Genomic DNA, 8,351 nt, shown 5'->3' with positions numbered 1-8,351 from the left:
ATTTTTTTTTTTTTGATAAAAATTTCATGTTCTGGGTCCTTAATTTGATGGGAACAACATAAGAATCACCTTCTCTTACGTTGTTCCCATTATTATTATTATTATTATTATTATTATTATTATTATTATTACCTATTCACAGATACTCACCCAGGATGACAACAGTGCCTCCTGCAAGCATGTAATGGTACTTACATTTAAGGAAAAAAGAGAAGGTTTAAGTGTGCTCCCAAGGACAAGGCTAGTCCAGGGAAACCCAGACATCTGGGGAGAGGAGCAGAGGCAGGAGTGGCTCAGTAGGGCACACATTTCTCCCTGGAGATTGTGCTCTCAGGACATGCTAAGCCAACAGAAAGTGTCCCATCCCAGCACTGAGACTGATGGTGCTGCAGCACAGCCCCTCCTCTTCCTCACAGCTGGAAGAAAAGAGTGGGAGATTCACACAGAGCATCTTCTCACAGCCTCACTGAGAGGGGCCTGATGCAAACTGCTTTTAAGCAGCTGCTGCTCAGTTGTCTAAACCAACAGTGCCCACCACCACTGTCCCACCCCTCAGGGCTGTGAGGAAATACAGGAAAGGCTGCAGGAGATGGTGCCCAGCCAATATTAAAAGGCTCTAATGGAGTTTACACAACACCAGTCCTCTTAAACGTCCAAATGTTCCCTGTAAAGACCCAGGGACTCTGCCACAGAAAGTCTTGGTCACTGGGCAGCACCAGCACTGGCAGGAAGCACCAGCCTTGTTCTTGCCAAACACCTTGAGTTCCTGCTATCTTAAGACTTCTCCTATAAAGTGATGTTTGCAGTCCTCTCTTCTAAATATATTTAATGCACTGGAAAAGCCTCTATACTAAGCATGTTGTGTGAGCTTTCATTACTTGTGAGCTGAAGTAACATATAACACAGTTTCAGACTTGGAGAACATTTCAGTAAATATTCATCAAGCCAATATGCAAATTCTTTCACTTTTTCAGCTTTTTTTTTTTGCCCACATCCATGCAATTACTGTATTGTATCACATCACCCATCACTTTTAAAAGCTTCCATCTCCCAGTCCTCTGAGCTAAGGATATTCCAAGCCTTGCTTTGTCATCATGGTAAAACATATGGTGATCTTTCCCAGTGGATAAATGATTTCCACTTAGGGGCTTGTGTGAATTCACTTTTGGTTTTGAATTAGGTCACCAAATTTCAGCCCAGGTATTTAAATTCATAATGTGACACTCCTGAGGCTTCACTCTGGTTCCTTTACTCTCTTCTGTCTACTGCCCACAGGTTCCTGTTTTGAAGTTAGGAAGCACATATCCAAGCTACCTTGGCCTGAATTTATTTGCAGTGTACTGAGATAAAAGTTCAGCTGTAATATAATTGGAATTAAGTGGGGTAATAGGCTCCAGATTTTTTAAAACATATTAAAAGGAGATTTCTCTTTCTCTCTGCTTATGCCTCATAATTACAATATGAATTTAAGGCACTATAAAATTAATAGAACCCTGACTGGTGACTGAAGTCTCCTACACAGGCAGACAGACAGCCTGTCCCTGCCTGTGCCCTCCAGCTGTGACTGTAACCCTACACATGATAACAACAGCTTTACCTCTAGGCAATCTCATTTATTGACCCTTTAAGATGGATGTTAAAAGACCAATTGAAACTAATAATGTGTAATGCTTTCCGTGAGCTCAAACCTGGACCATACACAGAAGATTTTAAATTACTCACCTCATTACATGCCACAGAAAAGCTGTGGGAAAATCACCCTGTACTACTGATTTTATACATACATACATATATATAGATATGTATGTATATGTATATATATATATATGTATGCACACTCACACAAATAGGGAGATTTACAAGCTGGAAGTGCAGATATGGCAAATTCACCTTTAGCCTATGATGGGTATGGTTTTATTTCATGTTTTAGGGAAGTTTTGGTAAATTTGAATAGTAAAACGAGTTTCCTTGTCTCATTTCCTTGCAAGATATTTTTGACCTGATGCTGCTGTCCAAGAAGGTCAGGGCAGAGTGGGCCATGGTCTGGAGATGTCACAGCCACTGTCCCATGGCCCTGAGGCTCTGAAAAGGATGCATTGTGCATCTAGGTCCACTTAGGAAAAACAAAATCTGGTTTTTTGGGCTCTCATTTCACAAATAGGTGTGGTCATAGCTGGAAGGCAGTGGCTGTGTGTTCTGAATGCAAGAGAGAGGAGATGGCAAAGGAGGCTCTTGTTAGCAGCTTGAGAAGATGAGCATTGTGTCCAGCCATGTACCTGTGAGATGTACAATAAACCAGGTCTGTGCACACAGGCACATTCACTCAAATGTAGGATATGATATAATTATAGCCAATTAAATCATTTTCCCTAAGATGCTTTTTAGAAATCAAGTTGTTACTTATTCATCAGGCTGTCAGTAAACACAACTCTCTCACACACAACATGTTTAACTTCTGCTCAGGTTACATTACTTGAACACAATCCTCATGGTAATTAATGACAGCTCTATCAGTTCCCAGCTTTTCCAGACCTCTGCAAACAAACAAAAATAATAATTGAGGGAATTTTCCTTTACCCATTTGAAAATGGGAGGGCTTGGTAAGTTTGGTTTTTTCTACTCACTGTTTCTATATTAAATACAACTTCTACAAGTGGGGGGAAAGTCACTCTGACCCGAGTCCTGGGAATCTCAGCCATGCCAGCACCTTCAGGTTAGGGAATAGATCACAAACAAGAATTGAGAAGTTCAGCTTTACAGAGTTCAAGGCTTGCTTTGCTATATGTGCATTTGAAAGTGATTCCTATTCACTTCACAAATACATATATATATATATATATATAAGCATACTTATTTTTGCCAGTTTATATATATATATATATATACACACACACTTATGTGTCCTGTAAACACATACAAGTGAGCCCTGGGCCTGCAGCCCAGCTTATTTAGCTCTGGGGGTTAAGTTAGTTCTGGCTCAGTTTTTTTTCTGAAGTTATATCTACAGTTTTCCCTTGCATAAGGCAGTTCTTTCAGAGGCACTTTGTGTTTCTGCCACAGATGAATAATGATGCATTGCCTGGTCCAGAAACCTCAAGTGGACTAGTGAGAAGTGCATTTTGGGATGGTCCTGGCAGCAGCATCACTAAAATCCAGTGTGCAAAGCTGAAAGGCTGTCTTAGCTCCTCTACAAGCTGGGCTTGTCCTCAGCATCTACCAGCTAGGCTCACTTTAATTCCTCACAAACAGCTTCTGTCTTTATCCTAAAAAAGTCATGGAGCTTAAACAATGTTATTTAACCTCCTGTGCCCTCTGCCCGTATTTCTACCAGCGCCAAACTCCCGTAAACTCATTCCAAAAAGCCACACGTTACCCAACCAGTGCTGCCTAAGGAAAGCATTCAGGAGTGTTTATGGGGCAGCTGAAGTGTAATGATTTAGTAGATGTTTATAAATGTTTATACTGTACAGATTAACATTCCCCAGGGGGCCTGTAATGAAGAGAGTGCTCCAACTGGAATCAAACCAGCCTGGGCTGAAGGAGCATGAATGAATCCTGCTGGCCTACCCTCACGAGCTGTTTACTCAGTTTGAACGGATTTCCTCCATCCATGCTCCTTCAGCATTTTATTTTGGGAGAGGCAGTACAGGAATCTGGTGTCAGAAGGAGCACAGTTTGGAAACACATTAGAAAATCCAGCCCATCACTTGGATCGTAGGAATTACTCACAAATTGCACCAGACAAAAGAACAAAGGGCCCAACCCCTGGGCTGTGGAAGTGGAGGCTGAAACTTCTGTTGACTTCAAAGGGAGCTGGGTCTCTCTCTCAGAACATGGATTTCAAACATCATTTCCAAGTGTAAACACTGACAATCATACAGAAGCAGCCAAGCCCTGCTGCTGGGCCTTGGCTTTTACAGTTTGTTTCACATTAGGCCACTATGGTCAAAAAAGGTGACTGCAGGTAGTGAGATGCTGTGCCTGAGATTCCCAGAAATGGCTGATGAGAGAAATACTGAGTTATTGTGGTGGGCAGCTTCACCAAATGTCTCTCTGAAGGTGATGAACAGTTTTTATTCAGAGTAAATGAAGGAACAACTTCAGTTTTTTTCAGTGATGGCTCAAAGAATGAAAATATCTGTCCTGTTACTGGCTGCATGAAATGGGTTTTGAATTGCCGTGGGTTTAACAGCATGAGCACCAAACTTAAAAATTAAGACTGAGAACTGGTGGATAAAGCTGGGCCTGTGCCTCAGGAAGCAATGAGCAAACAGGTTTAAAAGATCCTAACAGTCTAATGACCAGGAGAAGTAAGAGTGGAAGACAATTTCTCTTGGGCATGGTGCCAAGTGGAAAAAAAATCAGCCTTTGAAATCACAAGTGAAGAAACAAACCCCACAGATTTCTGCTGTGGTCAGGAGAGTAAGATTTTTGTACATGACACATGTATATATTCAGAGACTGAATCATCTCAAGGGGGCCAGGGAAGGGTGGGAAGAAAATAGAAAGGATCATGGCATGGCCTTAGTCAGCATGGACCAAAAAGAGTGGCCAGAAACACCAAGCAGAAATCTGTACCTTCTGCTGCCAGTGGATTTGTGCAGAGGGCTTTTGTCCAGTGGTGCTTTTCCTTTTGCTGCTGTGATAAGATTTCTCAATTCTCCAAAGGTTATCCTACCTCTGACTCTGATCGTGACATGCCTGCATAGAAACAAACAGCAGCATCATGCACTTCAGGTGTTCTCAAAACAAAATACCAAGTATTCCTTGCAAACTCTTAAACCACAGCACTGGAAGCTGAAAATGTGTGCTGTGATTCTGAAGGCTCTCCAGTGGGTTAGAGAGATGGAGAGAGCTCAAGACATAAAATAATTACTTTCAATGGCTCTCTGAGATGTTTTTAAAAGGCTCAAAAATAGGTTTGCTTTGAATCTTGAATGGACACAGTGGACAAAAGCAATTTTGTTTGCAGTGGTTTATTTGCCCATCTCATGAAGCTGTCTGAGCTCATTACAGCTGTTGGCAAACACTCCTGGTACAAGTTCTGTGCTGCAACCCCACCTGGGTCTTTAGAGCAGTAGAAAAGACAGATACTCGAAATCTTCTAGAGCACAGTAACCATCAGGTAATTAGCTGCAGCAGATTTACAGGGTAGGAAAGGCTCGCGAGAGCTCTGAAATGAAAGCAAAAAATGCCTCCTGGAACTAATTTTAGAGTGGCTTGAAGTATTTAATCCTGCAAATTATTGCCAGTGAGGAAACATCAAGGTACTGCTGGATCTTAATAGTGGCAAAGCAGCAGGAAGGGTTCACCCTGAGCTGCCTCCTGCTGAAGGCTAAGCAATCAGACACACTTTACACCCCTCACAAAGTGCAGGGGCAGCTGTGTTTTGTTCCCAGTGACTTGCAAAGTGACGGGGATTGTTCCTCTCTTCTTTGTGTCTGGGAAGGATCCTTTATCAGAGGAGCCAACTCAGCCCTACTTTGCAGAGAATAAGGAAGAGGAGAGCAACCACTGGGGTACAGACAGCATCCCCCACTGCATCGTGCTGGACCCCACTCCCATGGGGGCTCTCCATCCTTCAGAAAGCAGGGAAGGGTTTGTAGAGGGACAGAAGGAAGCAGAGCCCTTCACTCTTTCATAACTAGGACCTGTCTCATTTGGAAAGATGCTTTTCTGATTCCTTGCTCTGCTCATGAGTCCTCATGAATGAAGTTCATGAGATTGGATTCATTCTTTCATCCCTCCAGAAGCCAAGAAAGTGTGGAGAAAAGAAATGTCAACCTTGTGAGGACTGCTTTTAGCAACAAGAAATGCCAGATCTGAAACCAGAAACAGGTTTCTTAGGGTCTTAAGCCTTATTTGTCCTCACAGACATCTTCAGATCTGCAAACCCCTTCTGTATTTTTACCAGATTCTACCTCAGGATGGACAGTGTTCACTTAATAAGCAGATATTCAATATTTTGTTACAGTGCCATTATTCAGTGTGTGGCTTGGGGCCTCATTTACCATACACTACTCCAAACCTGCTTGGAAGACACAATTGCTGATTTTTTGTGAGTTTTTCTAGGGCTCTTATCAGTATGGCATATGAGTGTTTCACAGCCCTCGTTTCTCCTAACAACACCCTGTAAGACGAGAGGATATTATTATTCTTGTTTAACAGATGGCAAACTGAAACACAAAGAGATTCAGGTCAAAACATTCTGCTAGAGTTGAGTCCCCAAACTGAGATGTCTGGGAATTGATTTCTCAGAATGTTTAACATTGTACAGCATCATATGTCAGGAGAAAGCACTGGCAGTCTACTCTGCAAATGGAAACATGGAAAGCAAAATAAAATTAATAGCCAGTTGGGAAGAATTTAGTGCAAATCGACTTCTCTGAGACTGGATGAAAGTTTTGCAGGATTCAGATACTTGAACCATGAGATTTCACATTTTCTTTTCAGCTCTCTGCCTTTTACTGTGCTCTCCCTGCTTCCACAGCAAAGCCAGGCAAAGTCCATCAGGCATCTGCCTCCTCCTGTCCCCAGCTCTGACTCATGTCCTGAGCTGCTCCACCTTCTGAACTGAATGAGACCAGGGTGCTCTGCTAAATATAGCACATGGTCAAGTAATTAAAGACTAGACCAAGCACAGGTACAAAAGGAAGCCAAATAAACACTTTGCAGGAAACCCTAATTTCATGATTTCCCGATACCCATTTCTAAATAATAAGCTTTTCAAGGAGAACAGTCTCCCTTACACATGTGTATGTATATAAAATATAAATTTTATATACAAATGTAATTTTAAGCTAAAGTAGAAATGTATTTTACATATGATAAATATATAAAATGTGATAAAATGTTATTATATATGTGTAATAATATAAACTTATGTATACTTTTACTCTTGATCCTGATTCATAATCAGTCAAAATTTTCCAAAGTCTGGAAAAGGTACCTGGTATGGTATATTATGCCCAAATGATTCAAGTTTTCTGTTTAAAATTAAAGGCGAACAAAATCTGCTCAATAGGTTTCAGTTCAGCCTTCTGACTGTGTCTTTCTGTTTGAGGAAATCAGGGTACATGTGCCTGGGTAAATCAGAACCACTTGTATTTTATAACATTCCCTGCTGAAGCAGTATGTAGAAGCAGAACTCCAAATTTCCAGTATTCAGGAAATTCAGTTATTTCATAATTTCATTTCATTTTGAATCATGGGAACACCTATGCCTCCCCTTCCTCAAACTTCCAAATTCCCTTAAAATTTTATTTGTGTTGGGTTTGAATTGTTTTAAATAAATCAACCAGAGCTGATACCAGCACTGGAAATTTTAATGTGAATATTTGGAGCTTGACAGAGTTACAAGGAAATAAAGAAGCCTGGAAAGTTTCAAGCAATCCTTGTTACAAGCACAACACCAGCTATTTCTAAAATACCACTGCAGTAGCATCTACATTTTGTAATAAAAAACTTATTAAATGTGCTATGTGTTATTTTCAATACAGTGACAGCCAGGAATAGATCCTCATTTTCCAGGTACTTTTACTGTCTCTCCCATTTAGAACAGAGTGAGTCCCATTTAGACAGACACACACAGGTCTGTCTCATTTCATAGACTCATGAAAAAAGACCCAAATCTGAACATTTTTAACCTAAAGGATCCACCACCAACTTGTGTAAGAAGGAGCAGCAGGTCTGAGTCGCCATCCAGCAATGGCCTGAGGGCAGAGCTGGCCCACCTCAGCTCCCAGCACAGAGCACACACTCGTGGCTAGATCAAGGGGATGAACCTTGGGGTTCATTTAAGAGATGAACCTGGGGTTTGGGTTAATTAAATGCCATAGAAAGCTAGCCTGGCAGTTTCACTGATTAATATTTTGCTCATTGTTTTCTTATCAAGGGGATAAGACAGGCAATTTGACTCAGCCACCTCTGAAGGATGCGCTGGGGCTTGTGTGAACCTGGGCTTCTCCCAGCTCTCAAAGGAACAGTCATGAGAACCGTACAATAATAATAATAATAAAAAAAAAGAAACAAAAAAACCCCAAAAGAAACCAAAACCCCCTATGTCAGGATCTTCTATTTTGAAGGGAGGGGAGCAGTCAGAGCTCAGCTCTCAGCTGAGCAGGGCTCTTTCCGTAATGCTCGGGCACTGGAAACCGCGCAGCGCGGCCGCTGCCAGCAGCCAGCGAGGAATTCCCCTGTCATGAGGGCCATGACTCACACGTGCCCCTGCTGCTCCTCTCCCTCAGATCTAGGGCCATGCTTGTGGTCTGGGATGTGTCAGGAGAAAGGACCTGGCAGAGCTCTCCTCTGTTACACAACCCCGCTGTCCCTGCCCAGAGCCACGCTCCACC

The 8,351-nt window shown here is 42.0% G+C and overlaps 1 long non-coding RNA gene across 1 annotated transcript in view; it reads right to left on the bottom strand.

The window, feature by feature from the left end:
- Nucleotides 1-290: 290 nt before the first annotated feature.
- The window catches only part of LOC139599509 (uncharacterized), a 31,158-nt gene continuing 23,097 nt past the window's right edge, over nt 291-8,351 (bottom strand). Inside the window, exon 5 of the long non-coding RNA XR_011682251.1 lies at nt 291-416. This is a non-coding gene — a long non-coding RNA (uncharacterized lncRNA). The remainder of the gene's footprint in view (nt 417-8,351) is intronic.

Source organism: Agelaius tricolor, unplaced genomic scaffold, assembly GCF_023055355.1.
Source record: "Agelaius tricolor isolate 1412-34295 unplaced genomic scaffold, bAgeTri1.0.p SCAF_23, whole genome shotgun sequence".
In the NCBI taxonomy this organism is placed as follows: Eukaryota; Metazoa; Chordata; class Aves; order Passeriformes; family Icteridae; genus Agelaius; species Agelaius tricolor.
Note: the sequence above shows the minus strand (reverse complement) of the source record. Positions and strands in the feature narration are given on the sequence as shown.